Source organism: Triticum urartu, chromosome 2A (assembly GCF_056163025.1).
Source record: "Triticum urartu cultivar PI428250 chromosome 2A, HENAU_Tu73, whole genome shotgun sequence".
In the NCBI taxonomy this organism is placed as follows: Eukaryota; Viridiplantae; Streptophyta; class Magnoliopsida; order Poales; family Poaceae; genus Triticum; species Triticum urartu.
Genome location: NC_141874.1, coordinates 197214061 through 197240170, shown reverse-complemented (window position 1 = coordinate 197240170; position 26110 = coordinate 197214061). Strand labels below are relative to the sequence as shown.

The window sequence follows — 26110 nt, the reverse complement described above, 5'->3', positions numbered from 1 at the left end:
GCATATACACCAATAGACATGGTTCGCACGTCTCAAACTTTTCAAAACGAGTGAGCCCAAAGATCCATCAACATGGAGCTTCTTCATGCATTTTATACCGATATGACTTACGTGGCAGTGCCACAAGTAGGTGGTACTATCATTACTATCATATATATCTTTTGGCATGAACATGTGTATCACTACGATCGAGATTCAATAAACCATTCATTTAAGGTGCAAGACCATTGAAGGTATTATTCAAATAAACAGAGTAACCATTATTCTCCTTAAATGAATAACTTTATTGCGATAGACATAATCCAATCATGTCTATGCTCAACGCAAACACCAATCTCGATGGTAGAGGGAGCGTGCGATGCTTGATCACATCAAGCTTGGGAAAAACTTCCAACACATATCGCCAGCTCACCTTTAGCTAGTCTCCGTTTACTCCGCAGCTTTTTATTTCGAGTTTACTAACACTTAGCAACCGAACCGGTATCTAATATCATGGTGCTACTAGGAGTACTAGTAAAGTACACATTAACACAATGTATATCCAATATACTTCTATCGACCTTGCCAGCCTTCTTATCTACCAAGTATCTAGGGTGGTTCTGCTTCAGTGACTGTTCCCCTTATTACAGAAGCACTTAGTCTCGGGCTTGGGTTCAACTTTGGGTTTCTTCACTAGAACAGCAACTGATTTGTTGTTCCATGAAGTATCCATTTCTTGCCCTTGCCCTTCTTGAAACTAGTGGTTTTACTAACCATCAACGATTGATGCTCCCTTTTGATTTCTACTTTTGTGGTGTCAAACATCGCGAATATCTCAAGGATCATCATATATGTCCCTGATATATTATAGTTCATCACGAAGCTCTAGCAGCTTGGTGGTAATGACTTCGGAGAAACATCACTATCTCATTTGGAAGATCAACTCCCACTTGATTCAAATGATTGTTGTACTCAGACAATCTGAGCACAAGCTCAACAATTGAGCTTTTCTCCCTTAGTTTGCAGGCTAAGAAAATCGTCGGAGGTCTTATACCTCTTGACGTGGGCACGAGCCTGAAATCCCAATTTCAGCCCTCAAAACATCTCATATGTTTCGCGACGTTTCAAAACGTCTTCGGTGCCTCAACTCTAAACCGTTTAACTGAACTATCACGTAGTTATCAAAACGTGTATGTCAGATGTGCGCAACATCCACAGACGACGTTCGAGGTTCAGCACACTGAGCGGTGCATTAAGGACATAAGCCTTCTATGAAGTAATAAGGACAATCCTCAGTTTAAGGACCTAGTACGCATAATTGCTACTAACAACTTTCAACTAAATTTTCTCTAGGAACATATCTAAACAGTAGAACTGAAGCGCGAACTACGACATAATTTGCGAAGACCTTTTGACTATGTTCAGGATAATTAAGTTCATCTTATGAACTCCCACTCAGATTGACATCCCTCTAGTCATCTAAGTGATTACATGATCCGAGTCAACTAGGCCGTGTCCGATCATCACGTGAGACGGACTAGTCAACATCGGTGAACATCTTCATGTTGATCGTATCTACCATACGACTCATGCTCGACCTTTCGGTCTCTTGTGTTCCGAGGCCATGTCTGTACATGCTAGACTCGTCAAGTTAACCTAAGTGTTTCGCATGTGTTCCGAGGCCATGTCTGTACATGCTAGGCTCGTCAACACCCGTTGTGTTCGAACGTAAGAATCTATCACACCCGATCATCACGTGGTGCTTCAAAACAACGAACTGTCGCAACGGTGCACAATTAGGGGGAACACTTTCATGAAATTATTATGAGGGATCATCTTATTTACTACCGTCGTTCTAAGTAAACAAGATGCATAAACATGATAAACATCACGTGCAATCAAATAATAGTGACATGATATGGCCAATATCATATAGCTCCTTTGATCTCCATCTTGGGGCTCCATGATCATCTTGTCACCGGCATGACACCATGATCTCCATCATCATGATCTTCATCATCGTGTCTTCTTGAAGTTGTCTCGTCATCTATTACTTCTACTACTATGGCTAACGCTTTAGCAATAAAGTAAAGTAATTACATGACGTTTAAGTTGACATGCAGGTCATAAATAAATAAAGACAACTCCTATGGCTCCTGCCGGTTGTCATACTCATCGACATGCAAGTCGTGATTCCTATTACAAGAACATGATCAATCTCATACATCACATATCATTCATCACATTCTTCTTGGCCATATCATATCACATAGCATACCCTGCAAAAACAAGTTAGACGTCCTCTAATTGTTGTTTGCATGTTTTACGTGGCTGCTATGGGTTTCTAGCAAGAACGTTTCTTACCTACGCAAAACCACAACGTGATATGCCAATTGCTATTTACCCTTCATAAGGACCCTTTTCATCGAATCCGTTCCGACTAAAGTGGGAGAGACCGGCACCCGCTAGCCACCTTATGCAACTAGTGCATGTCAGTCGGTGGAACCTGTCTCACGTAAGAGTACGTGTAAGGTCGGTCCGGGCCGCTTCATCCCACAATACCGTCGAAACAAGATTGGACTAGTAACGGTAAGCATATTGAACAAAATCAACGCCCACAACTACTTTGTGTTTACTCGTGCATAGAATCTACGCAATAGACCTAGCTCTGGTACCATTGTTGGGGAACGTAGCAGAAATTCAAAAAATTTCCTACGTGTCACCAAGATCTATCTATGGAGAAACCAGTAACGAGGGGAAGGAGAGTGCATCTACATACCCTTGTAGATCGCTATGCGAAAGCGTTCAAGAGAACGGGGTTGAAGGAGTCGTACTCGTCGCGATCCAAATCACCGGAGATCCTAGTGCCGAACGGACGGCACCTCCACGTTCAACACACGTACAGCCCGGTGACGTCTCCCATGCCTTGATCCAGCAAGGAGAGAGGGAGAGGTTGAGGAAGACTCCATCCAGCAGCAGCACAACGGCGTGGTGGTTGTGGTGGAGGAGCGTGGTACTCCAGCAGGGCTTTGCCAAGCACCGCAAGATATGAGGAAAAAGAGAGGTAGGGCTGCACCAACAGGGAGAGAAACTCATGTGTATTGGGCAGCCCAAACCTCAACTATATATAGGGGAAGGGGAGGGGCTGCGCCCTCACCTAGGGTTCCCTCCCTAGGGGTGGCGGTAGCCCCCTAGATCCCATCTAGGGGCGGCCAAGGGGAGGGGAGAGGGGAGGCGCACCAGGGTGGGCCTTAGGGCCCATCTTCCCTAGGGTTTGCCCCCTTCCCCTCTTCCTTGCGCCTTGGGCCTTGGTGGGGGGGCGCACCAGCCCACCTGGGGCTGGTCCCCTCCCACACTTGGCCCATGCAGCCCTCCGGGGCATGTGGCCCCACTTGGTGGACCCCCGGGACCCTCCCGGTGGTCCCGGTACGTTACCGATAAAACCCGAAACTTTTCCGGTGACCAAAACAGGACTTTCCATATATAAATCTTTACCTCCGGACCATTCCGGAACTCCTCGTGACGTCCGGGATCTCATCCGAGACTCCGAACAACATTCGGTAACCACGTATATCTATTCCCTATAACCCTAGCGTCATCGAACCTTAAGTGTGTAGACCCTACGGGTTCGGGAACCATGCAGACATGACCGAGACGTTCTCCGGTCAATAACCAACAGCGAGATCTGGATACCCATGTTGGCTCCCACATGCTCCACGATGATCTCATCGGATGAACCACGATGTCAAGGACTTAATCAATCCCGTATACAATTCCTTTTGTCTATCGGTACAATACTTGCCCGAGATTCGATCGTCGGTATCCCGATACCTTGTTCAATCTCGTTACCGGCAAGTCTCTTTACTCGTTCCGTAACACATCATCCCGTGATCAACTCCTTGATCACATTGTGCACATTATGATGATGTCCTACCGAGTGGGCCCAGAGATACCTCTCCGTCACACGGAGTGACAAATCCCAGTCTCGATTCGTGCCAACCCAACAGACACTTTCGGAGATACCCGTAGTGCACCTTTATAGTCACCCAGTTATGTTGTGACGTTTGGCACACCCAAAGTATTCCTACGGTATCCGGGAGTTGCACAATCTCATGGTCTAAGGAAATGATACTTGACATTAGGAAAGCTTTAGCATACGAACTACATGATCTTGTGCTAGGCTTAGGATTGGGTCTTGTCCATCACATCATTCTTCTAATGATGTGATCCCGTTATCAATGACATCCAATGTCCATGGTCAGAAAACCGTAACCATCTATTGATCAACGAGCTAGTCAACTAGAGGCTTACTAGGAACATGGTGTTGTCTATGTATCCACACATGTATCTGAGTTTCCTATCAATACAATTCTAGCATGGATAATAAACGATTATCATGAATAAGGAAATATAATAATAACCAATTTATTATTGCCTCTAGGGCATATTTCCAACACATACACCATCTCTCGTACTCCCATTTGCATTTGACTTTGTTTCACAGAATGAGGGCATGTCTTGCACGCATCCCCACATGCCTCCTTAGAAGGGTTCAGTCTACGCCTTGGGCACCGTGTCCGACGAACGCCATCACTTGTGTTCATTCAGATCATTTATAGGATACTTAGTAGGAGTAACATAACCCGATTATTTGAACTGCACGCTTTCATAGACACTTTGCTAAATAAACTTGATAGATAAGCAGCTACATCAAAAAAGGAAATTGCAAAATAACATTGCGGGAATAAACATTCTACATCTCTAGGAGAAATCAAGCTAGTGAGCATAGCTTCTAATGAAGATGTGCCAACCTCAGTTTTAGGTAGTTGTATATAGGACTACAACTACAAAAATATTTATCCATTTGAGAATTTCAACTATAATCCATAAATATACAACCAGTATATATTAAAATTTGTATTTAGTGAAAACTGACTTGGCACTTGACATACAGCTGAGATGCGAGCTCCAGGTAAATATGCATTGCAGTAAATACAGTGGGGGTGGGGGGATAGTGGATCTGCATCCAATTCTTGTAGACTCTGCTATATAAATTACCCAAAGAAGACCAGACTTAACTTGGAATGAAATTTTAGAGAATGTTCACATAGACAGTCAAAGGACAATTGTTAATGTTATGGAAAAAAGAGTGATTTGGACACATTGTGCAGAATAATCACACTGATTGTCTTGGTTTTATTTATATATATAATTACAACTGACATTGTTGATGGAATGCTAGCAGAAGAAAAACTCCTAGTAGAACAATTGTCATTAAAACCAAGAGGTTAACAATTAATTGGTGCAATGTTGTAACTTTGGGCCAAGAATGTTCATATTTCAGTCGATTTATCAACGGTGTTTTATGGTATCTAGGTCTATGTCATTAATTGACAATTTAGACCACTTGTACAATTCACAATAGTAAACAATTCTCAGTGGCAAAAGGGTAAATGACTTTAGGGATCTTTCAAAAAGAAATTGCATCAGTAAAACTTACAAAGGCATAATAGCATATCCAAGCCGAAGCTGTCTCCCTATTTCCCGTCACATGTATGCAGCTACACGCCTACACGCCTAGGTTGTGCTACCACACTCCTAATACTTGTCTTGAAGGATGAATTGGCATAAAACCATGAGCTTGCACATGTTCTGTCCTGAAAAACATCATATAATAGTTGATTAGTTGATTTAAAGCTTAATTGGACACGTCGATTTAGTTTGTCCGAAAGTACACAGCCGCGTGCCTACTGCCTAATTCCTGCCCTTCTCATCCGCTTGTTGTAACAGCGCAGAACTGCTGCGATGCCGCACAACACTACTGCCGGTCCTCTGCTAGGCCGTCGCCCTGTTGCCGACGGCCGACCGTATGTTGTTGCGCCGCTAGGGTTAGTACTGCCGGTCGATTGAGATTTCTACGATCTATTTTTGTTTGGGGCCAGCTAATTAGCGATAGAATGGCCGATTTGAAGCTGTTGTCTTGAAGCTCCCACACCACAAAGCAAATGTCAATGCACTGAGAGAGAGATTTAGAGAGCAGGAGAGGGATGCTCACACGGATCTCCTACCGTCACCTTCAAATCCGCTGCCGCCGTTTGCCGTCACCGTAGGTCTCAAGAGGAATCTCACCCGCCAGCAAGGGTCATCTGGGTCCGCTGAGGACGAGCACTGCTCCCCTTCATCGCCATACGTACACTGCAGGAGGCTCCCTCCCATACTCCATCCTCGTCCTCCACTGCAGGAGGCTCCTGCCCAGCCTCCTTGGCGCCCACACCACCCCACCCCCCGCCCCTGCAGGATGAGATCCACGCCGCCGCTGCTCCTCATGAGTCCGATTGTCACCATCACCTCAGTTGCGTCGTCTGCCCGCCTGCACAGCCAGACGATCTTCATCTGGGCACCCGCTTCTTCCGCCATCGTCCTCAGATGCACGAATATGATCGAGGGAAGCGGCGCACCGGAGGTGGAGAAGGGGCTTGAAGCCGGTGAGGGAGGAGGTGGCAGAGCTGCGGCGCCGGTGGCCTTCGGGGAGGCGACGGTGGTGGTCAGCGAGAGGAGGGCCGAAGGGCTGCGGGATCGATGGTGGGTTGTGGGTGGGTGTGTGCGCCTGGTGGCGCGATGGGGAAAGAAGGGATCGAGGGAGATAGGAGCGCCGTACGAGACCTGCGGGATCGAGGGAGATGGGGATCGACTCAGCTAGGTCTTTTTTTTTATTTACGGGTGGCAGTGGGTAAATATTAGTACCACCTCATTTACATTATGATTTTGTCGGTACAAATCATAAAAGCGTATATGACATGAGAAAAAAACGTATTGTGACGATGAATCCACGGAGTCAATCCGTAATTTATTATTAGGAAGAGACTAGCAAAAGGGTCCGTGCGTTGCAACGGAAAAGAAAATCATAATGTTCAATCACGATGACCACATTTTATTTACATCTCATCGCATGATTTCAAAAATTTGTTCACAAATACATTAAAATGTTTCTTTTTTCTAAATTTATTCACAAATCAAAGCAATGTGCATATTTTCGAAATAATATCGTGGTTGTCAAAAAACTTGGTAATTCAAAGAATTATTCTGAATGTCAAGAAGCATATTTTAAAAAACATACCATAATATTTCAATCCACCCCGGTAGTTAATTCTTTAAAATTCATGTGAGTATATCGTCACAAACATTCAGAAGCATTACTGTTTAACTACATACCTTCGATCATTCATGAACATTTTTATGAATTTGCGAATATTTTTTAAAATCATGAAAATTATTTAATATTCGGATGGTTTTTAAGCATTTTCTTTAGAATCGTTGAACAGTTCTAGAATAGACGAACATTTTTTTTGAAATTCATGAATATTTTCTGAATTAGCAAACATTGTATGGATCAGTAAACTCTATTGTAGTTCACAAACTGTTTTGCTAATCCCATTTTATGAGCTCACTGATTATTTCCCAAGGCTACTGATGGCAATCATTTGAGAAAGTATATAAACTGATGGTAATCAGTTTAACCGAGCAAGGTGGGACTATTGACAAAAAAACGCATCACATACAGGCCTACGCTAGTTGAGAAGTTTTTTTTTTTTGATTTCATTGAAAGCTGAGACGTGTCTACTGGCCCATAAGCCCCAGCCGGACGACAGGTTTTTTGTTTAGAAAAAGAAAAATGAAACAACTTACGGGAGGGCATAGAAAACGGGAGGAGCTCGATTGCCTGCTCAATCCCTTGCGGGAGAAGGTAGGATTCTTACCAAAAAAAACTGAAACAATCTTTTTTTTGAGAAGCAATACTGAAACAACCTGGGGGGCTTGATCACAACGTATGCGTGAAGGCCCCAGTGGAACGCAGGCCCAACTCAGCTTATACGAACCTTTTTAATAGCCGATACGAAACTTTGCTATAGAAATTAGTACCACAGCATGTATTTCATGTAAGGTAGAATCAAATGCAGGACGGAACCAAGAATATCACCTTGTTTTAATAATAAAATCTCTATCTACTAATAAACCAAGTATTGCTTCTGGTCGTCCGTCTAAAAAATTGCCCTCGAAGTTGCTATATATTACCCGCTATGCCATTCATAAGTGAACAAAGCGTTTCGCTTTTTTTTAACTCACCGTCGTGGTAAGTCTTTTATATGTAGGATACCCAGTATATGGTCAGATACGCCCCAGTGGTGTAGTGGCAGAAGCATGTCGATCCCACTGGGAAGACCAGGGATCGAACCCTGCTTCCATCGATTTTCCCCACTTCTTTTTCTCACCCACCTCATCCCCCCCTGTATGTCTTAATGGGCCGGCCCGCGGGGCGTGGCGTCGCTGTTGTTTTTCATTTCATTTTTTTGTCTTTTCTTTTCTTATTTCTGTTTTTTACTTCTTCTTTAAATTAATTCGAGATTGAATTTTTTTTAAAGTTGCGACTCTTGAAAAATGGTCGAGAAATCATAAAGTATCTACGAAATTTAAAAATGTTCGAAAAATCATAAATTTTTTGTTGTTTCAAAAAATGTTGGTATTTTACAAAAATGTTGGCAAATTATAAAAAAATCACAATTTGGATGTCAGGAAATAAACCATGTTCTTGATTTTGAAAAAACGATAATGTATACAAAACATATTCGCGAATCTAAAAAATATCCATGAAATTTTAGAAAATTCTCAAAACATATTCAACTTTTCTACGAATTTCTATTTTTTGCCCTAATTTAAAAAAATCATTAATTCAAAAAATGTTCAGGAGTTAAAAAACTATTCATGTGTTCAATAAATGTTCATCTAAACAAAAAAAATGTTTATGAATTTTAAAAAGTGCTTTTTTAAAATGTATGTCAATTCAAAAAACTTTTCACCATTTCAATAGTCTTTTATGTCTAGGTTTTGATCAGTTTTTGGAAAGTCTTTATATGTCTAGGCGTTGGGAGTAGTTTGTGGTAGATGAGATTTATTTTTAAAGTTTTAAACATTTTCTTGCGCTACACAATGACAAGTGTGTCATGTGGTGGCAAGCTCATTCCAACATATAAATGTATGTCAATTCAAAAAACTTTTCACCATTTCAATAGTCTTTTATGTCTAGGTTTTGATCAGTTTTTGGAAAGTCTTTATATGTCTAGGCGTTGGGAGTAGCTTGTGGTAGATGAGATTTATTTTTAAAGTTTTAAACATTTTCTTGTGCTACATAATGACAAGTGTGTCATGCGGTGGCAAGCTCATTGCATTGGGATTTACCATGTCGAATGCATTGTGATCACATGGACATCACGTCCATCATCAGCAAGATAAGTGGCAAAATGATGAGCCACTTTGTTAAAATAGAAGATACTGATATGTCAGGGTATTGAGTCATACTTATTCGACCAACGTGTAATTTTTGTATGTACCGTTGCAACGCACAAGCATGTTTGCTAGTAGGTATACATATACATATAAATAAATAAATATAACTTATAATCAGCTAGCACACAAAATCTGCCCCAACACTTAATTAGCTTGAATTCCATTTCTTATTTATCTCTCTTTTAATATCGCTGTTTAATTGCCCATCATATTTTTGAACCGTGCATTTTAGGAATCGGATATTATGCAGGCGTGTCTTAGGAAGGAATATCTCTTAATTGCCTTGTTTAATTGCCCATCTTTCTAAAGCATCCAATTAGGCCGTCTCTTAATTATCCCACATAGTACCGATTCCTCCTTGCCCCGTTTGTTTGATTGCCCATCATATTTATCCTTGATGTTTTCTTCCTTTTTCAAGAATCCTTCCTTTCTTCATCATTACTTCCTTTCTGGGCACCCACTCGTCATCCTCCGATCACCAATTTGCAAGCCGACTTATTAAGATGATTGATGACAGGTAACTTGAACGCGTATATAAATTGATGGTTGTGCTTGTAAAAAGTCGAGGTGGTACTAATTGATAATAAGACCAACCGTATCCAACCAACATAGATGGACATAGTTCAGTTGGTTGGCGTCAAACGTATCGCCTGCAAGGTTTTGAGTTCGATTCCTCTTGCAAGTATCTTTTTTCTTCCTAGTGTTGTACTGGAGCTGGGCCGAGCTGGCCAATGGACATCCTGCAGGCCCACGTACCTCCTCGCATTGCACTGCTGGGCCGAGCTGGCCAACGGACAGCCTGACAATCATGCTGCTATTAGTACCACCTCGTTTATATTATAATTTTGTCCATACAAATCGTAAAAGCGTATTATGACATGAGAAGAAAGCGCATTGTGACGGTGAACCCACGAAGTCAATCCGTACTTTATTATTAGGGATAGACTAGCACAAATGCCCGTGCATTGCAACGGGGAAAACAAAATCGAGCCTTTCCCTGCACTGACTTGTAATTCCTCGTGCGTTGCAACCATCGCATTCACTTTAAGTGGTTCAACACAAATCATGTCTTGACATATCAGGCGGTGCATGTCGATCTTCTTCATCTCTACCGCGAGCTTGGACATTTTTTGGGTAGTAAACTATGTCGCGTTCTTCCACCATGGTCCTCGAACCATAGTTAAAAAAACCCGGTGAGAGTAAACTTATTGTTCTAATCATCAAGTACAAAAGAGAGCCATAATTAATAATCACGAAATTCATTCCCATTGATTGGGAATCAATCAATTGTAAACTTTAGTTTCACACTTCCGGTTAAAAAGCTTGACTTTCACATAGCACTAAATAATTCATATAAAATTATAATATAAACATGGCCAAGCATAATTTATATATACCACAGGAAATTGAAAACAACATTATCAAAAAGTGGAGTACAACATGTGGGAATCAATCAATTGTAAACTTTACTTTCACACTTCCGGCCAAAAAGCTTGACTTTCACACTACCCTAAATAATTCATATAAAATTACAATATAAACATGGCCAGGCATAATTTATATATACCACAGGTAATTGAAAACAACATTATCAAAAAGTGGAGTATAACATGTGGGAATCAATCAATTGTAAGCTTTACTTTCACACTTCCGGCCAAAAAGCTTGACTTTCACACTACCCTAAATAATTCATATAAAATTATAATATAAACATGGCCAGGCATAATTTATATATACCACAGGTAATTGAAAACAACATTATCAAGAAGTGAAGTACAACATTAGCGTGTGCCTATTTATTTAATGGTCATCTCTCCTAGATAGAACACAAAATTATCAAGAAGTGAAGTACAACATTATTAGATAGAACACGGAATTTATTCGTTCTTCTAATTCCTTTCTTTCTGTCAAATTTAATTCCTCTTTTAATTTCTTTTCTTTGTGCTCAAGTGCTCATAATTGCAGATTACTTTTTCTTTTAATTATTTTACTTTCTTTCCTGCCAAATTTATTTCCTCTTCTAATTTCTTTCCTTTGTGCTCAAGCGGATTACTTCTTCTTTTAAATCTTTCCTTCTTGCTCCTAAGAGCGGAATTTATTCATGTACAGGACCAAAAAGCCCACACGCATGTCATTATTTGATCAAATGAACTCTGTTAATATTAACACAAAATAAAAAGCTTTTGTTTGAACAAACGACTCACTCGGGTATGACGCTTGGAAAGCAATCCCGGAGCTCCTGCGTGAGCGGTTAGTCTTGCAGGGATGCACACATCCGGCTCCAATTTCCCGTGCATGCATCCATCATATATATAACCACAATTAGTCAGCATGTTCCTCCTCTTTTTCTTCCTCAATCCGAATTTTAAAGCCACAATCAATGCATCTGTTGCATGTCCCTCCTTCTTTTTCTCGTGCCATTCCTTCATTCTTGTTGTTTTTTGCTTCTGGAGGCTTGCTGCTAGGCAACTTGTAAACGTGTATAAACTGATGGAACTTTGAGAAAAGAACCGAATGGGACTACTGGATAGCGAACCCAGATTTGTATCAAAAGCATACATACTCCGTTGGCTGTTGTCATCTTGACAGGAACGTAGATTGTGGGTTCGAATACCGTACGATCCATATGTTTAACTGATTGCTTATTCCCATCGACAACAACAAAAATTATTTTTCAGCGCTTCTATTTCTCGTGGCTTACAGAAGAGCCCACTCGCAAAACGTGGTTATCGGCCCATTAGAAAAACAGTAGCAACACGGGCCAACACAGAGGTCCAGCTGAGCTACTTGTGACTAAGATGACGTACCAGAAATGAACATGAGCTTAGCCGAGTTGGTCACTGGACCAAGCCCCCATCCCGGTGGCCTCGGATTGAATCCTAGCGCCCCCGCTTTTCTCTTTTTTTCTATTTATGTTTAATTTAGACAGCACGGCCGGTTGGAAACAAAAGAGGAAAATGTTAAAAAAAATACTCCATAGCCCAATAAGCATGATCTAAACTGTGTGGAGAGAGTCGAGGAAGTCCGGCAGGGGAAGGCCGTGTCGATGTCCAGGGCGACACCACGCTAGAAACCCGAGCAGGTAGAGTTAGCCACTGGGCTGCATACGGAGAAGGCACTGGTATTCGCCAGAGGAGAAAAGGAAGTAGTTACGTCAATACATGGGGATGTCCAACAACTGTCTGGAACTACGACTGATGATGGCATTTACATGAAATCCGAGCAGATAGAGTTAGCCGCAGGGCTGCACACCGAGAATGCACGAGTATTTGCAACGGGAGAAAATGAAGTATTTACACTGATACAGAGCGGCATGGGGGACATCGGGAATTGGAGCTGATGACAGCGTTTACTCATGTGAGAGAGAGGCATTGGTAAAAAAGCATGGGGGTATATATTAAAGATGTACATGCAATTCGACTCTCGCCAGAGCATGTATGTTCTTTTTTTGAGCGAGAGTAGAACACAAGAAAATAAGCAAAAAATTCGTTGTGTTGCAAGTGATAAAAAATAGTGATTACTTTTCTCACGAAGCTTTTTTATCGTCATTCTTTGGCTTTCCAACATCTGTGCTCTTCCATCTACCAGCCCACGTTAAGCATGCTCATCGTACTTTTTTTTCGGGGGAAGCATGGTCATCGTACTTGATGTCTGAAATTTATGGTTCTAACACTCTATGTTTAGCCAAGCACGTCTCAACCCATCATCGGATATCTTGCCGTAAGGAAATCCTGTTTAAATTCTCTACACGTCCGCGCCCATCATCGTGAATTCAGTTTAAATATTCCATCATGGAGAGCCCACAATCCTGGGCGAATGCCATGCACGTCTCAGCATGCAGTCTAAGCTCGTAGTCCATGCATGTCTCTTCTGTAGAGACCCTTTATTTATTTAAACCCTCTGTCAATGGATTGTCAGATGTATCCTTCTATTTGTGTAAGCTGCTTGTTGATATTCCAGGCAACTTGCCAGCGTTTATGAATTGGTGAAAATTGGTAAAAGAAAGCAAGGTGGTACTATTTGACAAAAAAGATGAATGCATCCTCTCTAGTTTATAGTATTGTCAAAGAAAAAAGTCCTCCATGAATTCTATGAAGGCCACTTGCCCATAGAAAATAAATTCTGTAGCATGGCTTTTGGCCCATAAGAGATGGCCCAGTAGTGCATTGATTCGATGCAGAGATGGCATTGTGGCACCGTACGTGAGAGGCCAGCTTGCCTACGGAATTTGGTATGTGCGACATACGAAAATCATGACGGACTAATAATCCGGAGGAAGAAGTGATCGATGCTTTAGTACTACCTCGCTTATATGTTTTTAATTTAAATTGAAAACGTAAATTTATGTTAAGAAGCGTATTGTAACGGTGAACCCACGGAGTCAATGCGTGCTTTATTATTAAAAATAAATAAAAAGAGACTAGCACAAATGCATATGCGTTATGACGGGAGAAAACAAATACCATACATATCTAACTCAATAAGCCATGACATATTCGGCAGCATCTAGTAACGGTGTCATACCACCCAAATCTTCCCCATTTGTTCGGAAGTACAGTCTAGCCATTGTCTAGAGAAAAGAGAGAGGAAAAAAACAAACCGGACCCTCACTTTGTCCTCATATAACTGGACAATCACAAATGAGCATATCCACATCAAATATAAGAAGATATGGGGATGTCCGTGTATGTCTGAGAAGCCATTCACGTAGAATATAGTCCACACCGGATCATCTTTTCTCTTTCTTTACCCTCTGTTCATCTCACCAATCACATGTAATTGATCGGACAATTCAAAAACAAAGTAAGAAACATGATTGCATGCATGCACAAATAGAGACTCAATATAAAGACGTGTCCGCAGACATTTGAGATCGAAATTAGACAATCTAGAGCTAACCACAATAAATAAAAGAATTTAAAAATATATGCTCACTCGGTGGGGTCTAGTTGACGCCACGTACAGTCACGTGTAGTTCAAGCGAGCAACCATATTTCTATTTATCTATCGCCCTGTCAAGCGGCTGCCACTTCAAAGCTTATCCCCTCGTAGCAATGTGAGTCGGTGCTGCGAGATGTATTGCGTAGCTGCGAGCCTCGGCGCTGCAAGGTATGTACCTGGGAGCCTGAGCTCGCGCGTCCGAGCGCCCCCAACCCCGCCGCCAGCTCATCTCGCCGGAGAAGAACACCAGCGGCGCCGCCCCGGTGCCTTCCCTCTCTCTCCCGCATGGCCTGCCGCCTCCTTATTCCTTCGTCAGGGAAGGACGCGTTCGCGCCTGAGCGCGCAGACGCCAGCTCATCTCGCCGGAGGGAGCACCAGCGCCGCTGCCCTCTGTGCCTTCCTTTCCTCTCCCACCCTCCGCATGGCCCGCCGCCTCGTGTTCTCCAGCAGGAACGACGCGGTCGCGCCCGAGCGCCTAGCCGCCAGCTCGTCTCGACGGAGTCCGGCGCGTCGCCGGAGGAGCACCAGCGCCGCCGCCCTTGGTGTCTTCCTTTCCTCTCCCACCCCCCGCATGGACCGCTGCGGTCAAGCAAGCAGGTCAGCCGGATGACGTGTAAATCATGGTCAGTTGCTTGGGCTTCTTCGCTTCATTCGCTTCATTTGCGCTGGGTTAATTCTTCTTTGCTTCCTTCTCTTCGGTACCCCCTTGTTGATCCGGTTTTGCCTGGGCTGAGTTTGGTGGGCTGGGGCCAGACGGATCAGGGAGAAGTCCAACTCTTAAAACAACAGCGGAAAGTTTTGACGACGGACAAAACTACATATGGTTCACTGAATTAGTACCACCTCGCGGATATGTTTTAAATTCAAACTGAAAGCGTAAATTCACAGGAAGGAAAAAGCGTATTGTGATGGTGAACCCACGGAGTCAATTCGTGCTTTATTATATTACTAGCAAAAGGGCCCGTGCGTTGCAACGGGGAAAATAAATGTATCCATCAAACGCCCATCGGTGGCTTGACAACATTCTTGAAGATAGGTAGGTGCATGCCGAGATCTAAAAAAAATACATATCATACTTTAATCCCCATACGCAAAAATATGCCCGTGCATTGCAACGAGAATAAAAGAATATGCATTGCAACGAGAATAAAAGAATATCCCGGCTGAATCCTTCTTCATGGAAAATTCTAAAGAATTCTTGGCATTGGGTAATTTCACATGAAAAAATGCTAAGGATTGAAATAGAGAGGGCTTATAAATCATTTACGTTTGTAGTTCTTTGATTTGGAAGTTTCATAAATCGAGTGAACCCTAAAATTATAAGAGCTATGGATTGAAGGTTGCTTAATATTTCCAATGGTCAAGCAAGTCAATGAAGACGACATTATGTGGATGGTCAAGTTACATATCTAAACACAACCTTTTATTTGGCGTTAGTGTTTGGAGTGCCTCAAAAACGACACCTTAACACCAAAGGACGAAGTGAATCTTCTTTTTGGGGATCCCATGTGCTTCGCTCCGAACGTTCTTCCCATCTTTTTCGCTCTCATCCTGATCGATCTCATACGGGCCATCCTCACCGTCGACGTCACCGCCGCCGAACCCAAGGCACAAAGATGGGCGACATGATGGTCACGGCAGAGCACATCTGCATGTGCCCGTGCATTGAGCAACGAAAAGCGGAGGGAGTGTGTGAGACTTCCGTTGCTGCTAGGGTTTGAGAGGGAAGGAATATTTGGATAATAACTAAATGTTGATCTGGTTACACCCCAAACAGATCATATTCAACTATTTTAATGAGAAGATGAGCTAGACATTGACATATGTGATATGGACAGGAAATTTGAAACATTAAAGAAAAAATGCTGCAATAATTATAAGAACAGAACACTCCCAAGGATATTTTTTGAATTACGTACTTTATAAAATGATATCAATGACCTTAATGTAAACAACATGTCTTAGAATAGTTTTCTACAGAAAACATGTCATAAAATAGTTCATGGCCATGGGCTGCCAGAAAAACATATGTAAAGCGGATCCCTTCCAAGGTTCAAACGGTTCTTTGAACCATCTATCACAATGAAAATTTGCATAATCTAGGGCACAATGCGGCATACGTCTAGCTAATATGACTCATATGGAACAATAAATCATTTTTGTATGTTGATCAATGAAGCAAATAATCAAACTGAAATTCTATTTATATTGAACACTCAATTCCATCTCGGTAAAAATGAAAATTGAAATTCAATGCACTTCATTGCTACGATGAGCTTTGAGTATTTTTCTTCATAATGTACTCTTCCTCATAGCAACATCTCCTGCTGGAAACGGATTCCTCTGCCTTGCCAGTCAAAATTGCAGCCTTCTCGCTACCGTTGCTTCCATTGACAGATACTGAGAGGGTGTTTGTTTCCAGGGATTTGTTGGTCTAGGGACTTAAATAAGTCCCTATAAGTCTCATCTAAACCAAATAGGAGAGACTTATAGGGACTTAAAATGGGCATTTGGGACTTATGAAATAAGACTCTCAAGGAGGGACTTATAGGGACTTATAGTTGTAATATGGTCTTATAGAGACTTATAAGTCCCAGGAACCAAATAGGTAGGGACTTTTTAGGGACTTGGACTTATAAGTTGGGACTAAAAAAAGTCCTAGGACTTATGAACCAAACAGGGCCTGAGTGTACCAAACAATTGGCACAACGAGCGGAGAAACTTTACATAAGTAGGAAAAGTGTTTCAGGGGGGAGAAGAAACTAAGATATGCTCTCTATGGTGTCAACCATCCCAAGCTTTTGATTCAGGCTCGCAGACAAGTGTGCAGCTCGTTGATTATGAGGTTGCAGGATCTGATGAAGTCGCTCGCCTTGCCATTGAAACTCCTACTGTTTCTCTCCTTCAAATTCTTCCACCAAAATAAGCATGCAAACGGCCCGGAAATCTTTATGACGATGCTAGCGATGTTGTAAAGAATATTTAGCCATCAGTGTAGCAGGGAATGAGTGTCATAACTCGGCTGTTGGCTGAAACGATAACTGAATTTGATCAGAAAGAAACCCTAAACAGCAGCAGAAAAAGGGAAGGTTGCAAATAAGTATACAATACACTCAAGGCGCATAATCCCATTTGTTGATGGATTTGCCAACCCTACGTCCTTGTGCAGGAACCATGCGAGCTGATTGCGTGGCGCACAATGGATCAACCACCACTGCTGAATATGCTTCTTCTCGGCCAACATCTCGTGCATCTCGACCAGCATCCGCCTTCGGCGCGCCTTCCCCGACCACGGCAGCCGCCCCCTCCTCTACCTCAGCAACAACATGCACCTTTTCTAAGGCCTTCTTCATGCTCGCATTAGAATTTCCTATGCGAAGCAAGTTAACACCAGCTTCACAAAAAATTCCTAGCTTAACTAATTTGCATAAACCATGAAGTCTATAGAAAGTTCCATGTGTTAGGCTATAAAAATAACACATCAGAACTCCAAAAAGAATGATAGTTTGATGTTTTAACTAATCCGTTCAGAATGGAGTGCATTCAAATGGAAAATGAATCGCATAAAAGACTACTTACCTTCTTCCAGTAGTACAGAAGCACATGATATTCAGTTCAGGGAGGGCGAGGCATCACCCACCGTCTTTTTTTCAGGGACTACAGTGTGCTTAAGCCAGCCTGGACCACTTCATAAAATTGAGAACTATACAAAGCCAAATTATACACTGGGATTAATAGAAAAGAAAAGGAAGGAAAAAAACAGAATCTCATAGATAGGTGATACAACATAGTGCTCCAATCCATCAAGAGCCCTCTCTTAATTCCATTTGAATACATGTTGGACCACAACATAAGATCATCAGCAATTTTGCTAGCAGTAATGTGCAATTCCACAGAAACATCAGGGAAGAGCTTGTAGTCCCGCGTCTCCATATATTCCAGAGGACCACGATAAGCACAGTAGAGTGAATATTGTCGGAATAATTTTTCTTCCTAGAGATATTTGACTGAATCAACATTGAGTGGATGAAAATTTTGAAGTTCCGACCACAGCAATGCTAGGGACGAGCAGCTGATTAACATATGAGCAACGTTCTCTAATTCATTAAAGAAAGGAAAATTGACTGACTGGCATATGAGCATTATACAATCTCGCCTATTTGGTGCACCTAATTCATCTCAGAGAAACACACAATTCGCTGGAAAAATAATGCCAAGCCCAATAGTACTGAGCCATACCATTCAATTCATGTTCTTGATCTCACCCTGCCGACATCTTTGCTCAGGCCGAGCTCGCATAGTAGTCCCTCACCAACGATCTCAAACAGTACTGCCCAGGTTACCTCACCAACCAGAGAGATACTTGATCATTATGTTCACAGATGAGTTGGATGAATGTGAAACTGAACCCAGCTGAAAAATAATGAAAATCTGAACTAAACTGACCCAAAATCAAATCTAAGCCTTTCTATGCATGGCAATGGAGATGAGTTGGATGAATCGGCAACTGAATTCAACTGAAAAACAATGGAAACCTGACCAAAACTGAACTAAAATCAAAATTGGAATAATGAAAATCTGAACTAAACTGAAGAAAAATAAAAACAACAATAGATGTCCCAACCATTTCTCAACACACAGGAGAGTAGAGGCCAAGTATACATTGTTAAAGAATGAGAATATCACTTTTATGTATGGCTGGACGGATATTACCGGCAAAAATTCCTCACAAATAAACATATCTTCTTTACTCTAGACATCACACACATGCCACCAAGCTCTAAGACCTTCGCCTCCGACATGGCAATCAAGCATATTCGGCGCCCATGCACTCGGCCACATGATGATCTTGTACCCTTCGGCCCAACCGGCGACGTCGGCGGCGAGTCAAGGCAGCAACGATAGACAAGTGCTGGCGACCTGCAGAGGATGGATAAATGAAAGGCCGAAGAGGGAGGCTTGTATCTATCAAGCATAAATATTTACAATAAAATCGATCTGATCCGTACCAAGTTGAGCAGGATTGTCGTATAGCTTCCTCTTATATAGTATCTACATCAGAAAATCCAGCACACAAATATATAAATATGTTTTCAAAGATAGTGAGGATCGACAGACAGACTTGAAGAATTCTAACAATGTAAACCGTGATAGGCTTGAACCTCCACCACACATGTAATTTTATCAAATTGACAAGGGAAGTTATAGGAATTGTAGCCACAAAAATGGTTCCATCTAAATCATGCTATGTATCCCTGTTTGAGATCTTTTATAGAATCAATAAAATATGACAACATTAGGGATCAAAGATCAAAGATCGACTAAGAAACTCAAGAATTAGGGAATCATACTTACCTTGTTAGGAATGACACTGATGGAATTAGGGAAGTGATGTGTCGTGCTCAGGCCAATGGATCCATGCGTCCTTGATACACACATGTACGCACATGAAGGTTGTTGGGTTGAAACTTGAAAAGAGATTGATTCATCTGTCGGCCAGACATACACAAACATGATTTTGTTCTGTATCTTCAGCACAAGCACCCGTCTTTGTGTTCTCTTATTTCTCTGCACTGTCCTCATCACCTCGGCATTCCAATCTAGCACCTCCGTCCACGCCACCCCGGCGACGTCGCCCCGGCCTGCCCGCCTGCACTGCGCAGCTTCTCCGAGCTTCCGCCTCTGTGTTTGCTGCGTCAGCCCCAACATGCCACGGCCACTATCTCACGATATGAGAAAAATCTGGAGGGGAGAGGCAATAAAAATCAATTGGGTTCTTGCTTTTCCAATTAATTTTCATGTCGTTGATGTGGATGAAGACACTGTGGGTGGGAAGCTGGACAGCTACACATGTCGGAGCGGCGCATGCTCAATCACCATATCACAGGCCTCGGCCGCCGTGGTCCCCTGGTACCCTAGAGACGCTGCCCCAGTCACTCGTGAGCTGCCGCTAGGCCACCCTGAGCGCCGCAGCTCGAAGCTCCCCTGCACGCCGCCGCTGGCTTTCCTCCGTGCACCACTACCTTGTGACCTGCACGACGTCACCTGAGCCCTCTAGGTGGCGCCACATAAAGAATCGGCACAGCTCGTCGGCGACCATCCCCAGCCCCAGCTCCTATCTTCTTCCTCATGCATGGGGGGACGGGCCACCCGAACAACTCCTCCATCTCGCCTCCTCCCTGTTCTACCTCCCGCACCTCCTAGTCATGGGTTACTCCTATGTTTATCTACTGCTCTCTTCCTCCGCAGCCAGAGGCGACGGCGCACTGCACTCATGGCCGCCATCCAAGCTGATTCTGCGCGCGCGCGGCCCAGCAGGCGGACGACTGCAAGGGGTCAACGAGGGCGAGCATCTTCTCCCGAGACGAACTCGAGGCGGCCATGGCCAATCTTGTGCAGCGTGGGGAAACGACAGCCGATGGCGGCAGCTCCTCTGCATGGACGCGGACGGCGTCGGCCAAATGGAGGCGGCCTCCCTCCTCCCACGTGAGCACGGTGGCCGCCTTGTCGTCCTTAGCCATCTCCACCGCCGGGCACGTGGGCAGCCGATGGCGACGGGGAACCTCAGCAACGGGAATTGACCTCGCAGGGACCGCGGCCGGGGGGGGGGGGGGGCGAGTGGGCGCTCCTTGGCAGCGGCGGCGGCGGCTGGGAGGTTGACGCGGTGGGAGACATCGGCGGCGTAGGGAGGCCGGGTCGTCCGCATTGGGGAAGAATGGTTGGGTCGGGCACTCTTTCTTTTTCCAAATTTTTGTAATGTCTTTTTTCAGATGTTTAGCGAATCGTTTTTTCCATCCATCGATGGCAGTGGTGGGTAATTATTTATCACTTTATTAAGGGAAAGTGACGATGAACCTACGGAGTCAATCCGTGCTTTATTATTAGAGAGGGATAGACTAGTACAAATGCCCGTGCGTTGCACCGGGCGAAAAATTAAAACCTGCTCCACTTGCCATTATGCAGCACTTCTTTAATCCAATTTTTGCAAAACTTCAAAAATAAGACTACATTGAGTATTTCTTTTTTGACCATGAAATTTGGACGTACCCTAACAATCATGATCTATTTCAGTTCTCATGCGTTGCAACGAGAGTAAAATATTACCACCTGCCCCTAACCCAATATATAAGCCGAGTATAATCGCGCATATATGTTGTTCAAACAAACCATTAATCACCGATGCACTTGCTAGGTTGTTTGCTCGGAAAAGCACTGTCTTGCGCCATGGACATCGGCATTTGATGTTGTGGACCAGATTGACCAGTGATCTCGCACATGATTCCTTCTCCGCACTATCTGTATCGCCGATGCACACATAGATGGACTTCTTGGGATCGACGTGAGTAGCGGCAAAATAAATAAACATGTGCTTGGAAACCTATAAAACTAATTAACACTCGAACAAATATGTTTGCGCATACAACTCAAACAACTTTGCAAATAGCAAAACAATAGTATAAAATTGTTCCAAAGTACCAAGATCCATTCTTGGAAACAATCCATTATCAGATAGAAGAGTGTCCAATCCTCTCCTATTACAACATCACATATGATATAAAATCAGAATTTTCAAGTTGTAGGTTTAATAAAAATTTAATTCATAATTTTCCAATATCATTGATGAAACGATGTACTAACAAAAAAATACATCATAAAACTCCCACACAAAAAAACATCATAAGCCAATGTGCTTTGATTGGATATTTTTTTGTTTATGCAGAAATGTATTGACCAAACCGAATTACTAAATTATCTCATGAAGTTTCAGGTCGTCTTCATTTTTTTGTGTGGAACGTCTCCACCACGAGCAAGTTCCAAGTGAACATTACACTCTTGCACATATGTACTGTTGGAACTCTAAATTTCAATATGTACATTTGTTCAAACCTTCAAGCTGCTCTTTGTTAGCGGTTGCGTGTTCCAGAGGCGTAGCAAGCCCCATCAAGCTACGATTCCGCGATGAAGCATCAGGGGCAGCAGTTTTTTTCTATGGTGTCTTGCATGCAATGCTTCTTCACAAAGTAACAAAAAACACCATCTATTTAGTAACGGAGATCAATAACACACCTCAAGATCAATAATACTTGGTCATTAAAACATCAGAAAGTACTCTTCTGTTGAAAACTTAAAATGCATTAGTACATTGATCTTTTACTTTCATAAGCAAACTTCCATTGATCTTTTGAATTCTGATTCTATAATGAGAACAGAAGAGTCGGGCTACTCATAAAATCCTAGCATTCAAGGCCACACCTATGTCAAGCTTCTATCCCGAGGCACCTTTTCTCGCAAGGCTGAATACTGAAAGGTAGACATGGAAACAAATCAAGTATCCTTATAGTTTTCTTGCCCATTGGCTTTAACATTCACGTTTCTACTACCGATTCTTCTAAACTGCTGTTGCCCACAACCCGTCCCAAGTCACCAAAGTGGGGAGAAAAAATTCACCAAACTATGGATTGTTGTGTGCTTTGGCCGTTGCAAAGAGAGGCGGGCATCGTAGCAGCTAGCTTAGCCAGCAATGGTAGCTGTCGCTGCTTCTTGTCTTGCTCCTCCTAGTCGATGCTATTACCCGTTTCTGCCTGAAACACCTGCACATGCAGCAAAAAAAAATCAGAGATATAAAATGACAGTAGAGGGATTGTACGCCGTGCCACCCTTAGGCCGCCTCCTGCGCAATTTTCAAACCTCCGCATGCCTTAACTCCTCCTGCAACGCCCTCCCAGAGGGAGGAAAAACAGAGAGAGGTCATTTGAACTCCTTTTCTGCTCTGTTTCCGGTCTTAGCGGACGTACGTGGGCAGGGCCAACACAGGGTCACAGCTATAGGAGGCGCGCTTCAGTTCGACGGCGGTTCACTCAACGTTGCTGTAGATAACAAGATCCTCTCCCCCTTCGACGATGCGCTTGACCCGCTGCTCCAGGGAGGTCGCATCCTGCTGTGGAGGAGGACCAAAGTCTCTGAACAATACTGCTAGTCTATTAAAATAGTTTGGCAAACTGGAATATTTATAGTTCCCTAGGTTGGTAGCCCATGAATTTAGAGTGGGATACATACCAGTCATCTCAACAAAAAGATCGTGATCACATATAATTTGCAGGAACGACAATTTGCAATCATGAAAGTCCGACTGGCAAACCCCTGCAGACTTGTCCATATACAATGACACCTGATGAACAGATGCTTAATTATGCACATCAGTACTTGGAGTTCATAAATCAACAATAAAAAGAAACAGTTCAATCTTCAGGCAAAGCAAACAAATCAACAGTCAAAAGAGTAAATAAGTTCAAATGAACACATATATGAGATTAGATGATCGTAGCTGAAAAGAAACAGTTCAATCTTCTGACAAAGCAAGACTTATTTTGCAGAGAAATTTCAGGAATTCAAAAAAATAAATAACAAAGAACCAAGGGGAGGGACAAATTTAATGTGGCAGGCTTCATTACCATCTCAAAAACTTGGCGTGGCTCAATCTTTCCCTAATAATAATAATAATAATATATTATTTATTTTATATAATAAAGCACGGATTGACTCCGTGGGTTCACCGTCAAAATAGCTTCTTTCTGTGAATTTACGCTTTCAGTTTGAATTTTAAACACATACGCGAGGTGGTACTAAAATAAAGTTCCCATATATTAGCTCTTTTTGCTCAAGCACGCACGATCGGTTTCCCAGGAACGATCGATCCTTCCTGACCGATGCCTGGTCAAATTGTTCTGGCCCATGCGGCCCAATGAAGCCTGACAAAAAACGGCCACACAAAAAAAGTTGCTATTACGAGGACTCGAACACGGGTTGCAAGAAAAGTGCACAGATCGAGCGTCCAACTCAGCTGGCCCATCCTGTGGTTAGAGTAACAAGGATTACCTCTCTTAGTCCATCAGAGGATTTTCAGCCGCCAGGCCACATTATTCCGGCCCACCTTGCCGAAGGAAGCTACACAAGCGAACGGGCGAAGCTGGCCCACAGCCTGGTGCAAAAAAGTATTCGATGGTGGGCTGAATCAAACTCTGAACTGCATATACGATAACCAGTGTCGCTACCAACTGACATAGCTCATGGTGTATTTTCCTTAAAAAGAACTCATGGTGTATTATATTTAGGTTGTTGATTCACCTTTTAAATAGTCCCATACCGCTCTCTTAAACCCAATCTTTATAATTTATATACATCTTCAAATTTTCTCGATATCAAGGAGCCGTCTCGGGACCCAATATAGATAAGTCCTTCCATAATAAAAGATAAGGAAGGAAAGAGGGAAAAATAAAGAAGGCAAGAGGGAGGGACTTCATGTTTCTTGACAGAATAAAGAAGGAAGGAGAGAAAAATAAGGGAGGAAAGAGGGCAGGGATTTCATATGGAAAGAGGAGGGATTTCACATGTCGCATGGCAGAATAAGGAAGGAAACAGGGCGGCGATTTCATGTGTAGACAGAGAAAAAAATGGAAAGTGATGTCTTTACACACGCATTGATCAGTACGTACAGAAAGACAGCAACACGGAGCTAGAGCGTCTCACCGGCGGCGCCCAAGTGTGTGATGATCATCATCATGTTGCCGAACTCATCTACCTACACCAGGCACCAACTCACGTCCCCTTTGCGCTGCTGCTGCACAGGTTTGTGTACGTACACCACGCACCAGTAGTTGGCGGCACACTCCTCGGCGTTCCGCTGCCGGCGTCAAGCGGGAGCTTTTCTGGCACATTCATACTCGGGATCCTCAAGGAACTCTCCACGCAGCCGCTGACACACGCCGATGCACCCATGGTCGGCTCTCCTCCAGCACCCATAGTCGGCTCCCACCTCGCCGCTCTCTGCTCTCTAAGGTGTCGAGTCACTTGCACGGACGGGCGCTGCCGTGATGTCAATGCGCTTCTTGCAATCGACGGCCATGACTGCAGGGTGATCTCTCCGTCGTTGTCGACGATCGTCTGCGGAGCTGATGAGCCAGAAACTGCTTCCGATCCGAGGTACTGCACGGCATAGATGGAGATGTCGAGTTCGGGAACAGAGATCCCCTGTAGCGGCGCCGGCATGATTGGGAGGGGCGGCGGGCTCCTTGTTTTTAGGGACGTTCGATACGTGCATCGATCTATGAGTTTGTACCGGACACAATTTCCTATCCTAGCTCGGTGTGATTTTTGCTCAACTCTTGGATTGGGTCAAACATGAGTCAGAAGACGCATCATGCAATCTATTTTGATTTTGATAAAGATACGCAGATAAAATAGTACCACCTCGGATGTAGAAAATAATATAGGTGAAAAAAACTGAAAGCGTAAATTCATTAGAAAAAGCGTATTGTGACGGTGAACCCGCGGAGTCAATCCGTACTTTATTATTAAAAATTAGGGAAAGACTAGCACAAATACCCGTGCGTTGCAACGGGACAAAAAATGTGTCTTTCAATTTTAAGGAAATACGCATTTCAAAATCCAACCAATTGCACCATTAAAAAAGTATATATTTTGATTCCATTGTAATTTATTAATTATTTTAGCTATTGTTGCCTTATTTTCGTGATAGTTGGGCGAGCACAGGTTGTGAAAGGCCCAGGTCGAGCAACATGCACGACATGATGATCTCTTCGTTGGGACAAACCTCCCTACAATACCAACATCTTATGGTCTACGCGTTTATCCTCTCGAAAATATGCTTTTATGGTCTACGGATTTAATTTCAAAAATAGAAGGATTTTTTCACGGAGCAATTTTTTTTTGAATGGATGAAATTTATTTGATATTGCGTGATTATGTCACACAGAGCTGCGGGAGAGATGGTAAAATGGAGTGGAGTGCTCCCCCCCCCCTCCCAGCCAGCGTGAGAAAGATGCTCTGT

The 26110-nt window shown here is 43.1% G+C and overlaps 1 long non-coding RNA gene across 3 annotated transcripts; it reads right to left on the bottom strand.

Annotated features, from left to right (window-relative positions):
- Positions 1–4388: 4388 nt before the first annotated feature.
- On the bottom strand, positions 4389–6691 carry LOC125536650 (uncharacterized). 3 transcript variants are annotated; one of them, XR_007295110.2, is made up of 3 exons: positions 6035–6674; positions 5480–5636; positions 4389–4635 (listed from the first exon to the last, which is right to left on the bottom strand). It is a non-coding gene; the product is annotated as an uncharacterized LOC125536650 (long non-coding RNA). The 3 variants fall into 3 exon arrangements; XR_007295111.2 differs by having other exon boundaries at positions 4389–4572; XR_015616089.1 differs by having other exon boundaries at positions 4389–5636; positions 6035–6691.
- Between the last annotated feature and the right edge of the window lie 19419 nt (positions 6692–26110).